We start from the raw sequence: 1,204 nt of genomic DNA, 5'->3' as shown, positions 1-1,204 counted from the left end.
GCATCTTCCAGTCTTGGATGGTCTGGGATGCAGCTGAGATATTTGTCGAGCTTATTCTTAAACACATCTACACTCACTCCTGATATATTCCTCAGATGAGCTGGCAACGCATTGAATAGACGCTGCATTATCGATGCTGGTGCGTAGTGGATTAATGTCCTGTATGCTTTCCTTATTTTTCCTGGTATAGTTTTGGGCACTATTAATCTACCTCTGCTTGCTCGTTCTGATATTTTTAGCTCCATGATGTTTTCGGCAATTCCTTCTATCTGTTTCCATGCCTGAATTATCATGTAGCGTTCTCTTCTCCTTTCTAGACTATATAATTTTAATGATTGTAGTCTTTCCTAGTAGTCAAGGTCCTTAACTTCTTCTATTCTAGCTGTAAAGGACCTTTGTACACTCTATTTGTGCAATATCCTTTTGATAGTGTGGGTACCATATCATATTGCAATATTCAATTGGACTACGAACATATGTTTTATAAAGCATAATCATGTGTTCAGTTTTTCTTGTTTTGAAGTGCCGTAACAACTTTCCCATTTTTGCTTTACATTTTGCCAATAGAATTGCTATTTGATCATTGCATAACATGTTCCTATTCATCATCACACCAAGGTCTTTAACTGCTTCCTTATTTGTGATTGTCTCATTATTAGGTCCCCTATATGCATATAGCTTTCCTTCTCTGTCTCCATAATTTATTGATTCAAATTTATCAGAGTTAAATATCATCCTATTTACCTCTGCCCAATCATATACTTTGTTAAGGTCTCTTTGTAGCGCGTTCGTATCTTCATCACAAGTAATTTCTCTACTTATTCTTGTGTCATCGGCGAAACTACTCACTACCGAGTCCTTAACATTACTGTCTATATCTGCAATCATAATAACAAACAGTATTACAGCTAACACCGTACCTTGTGGCACACCGGATATTACCTTAGCTTCATCCGATTTCTCATCGTTTGCAATAACTATCTGTTTTCTGTTGTGTAAAAATTCTTTTAACCATCTTCCTACTTTATCCACGATATTGTGTTTTCTAATTTTCTTCGCTAATATATTATGGTCTACCTTGTCAAAGGCTTTTGCAAAGTCAAGATAAACCACATCTGTTTCATTTCCGCTTTTCATATTTTTGTATATGTTCTCACGGTGGACTAACAGTTGGGTTTGTGTACTTTTTCCGGGTACGAAACAG

Source organism: Macrobrachium nipponense, chromosome 18 (assembly GCF_015104395.2).
Source record: "Macrobrachium nipponense isolate FS-2020 chromosome 18, ASM1510439v2, whole genome shotgun sequence".
Lineage (NCBI taxonomy): Eukaryota > Metazoa > Arthropoda > Malacostraca > Decapoda > Palaemonidae > Macrobrachium > Macrobrachium nipponense.
This window is presented reverse-complemented; position numbering follows the sequence as displayed.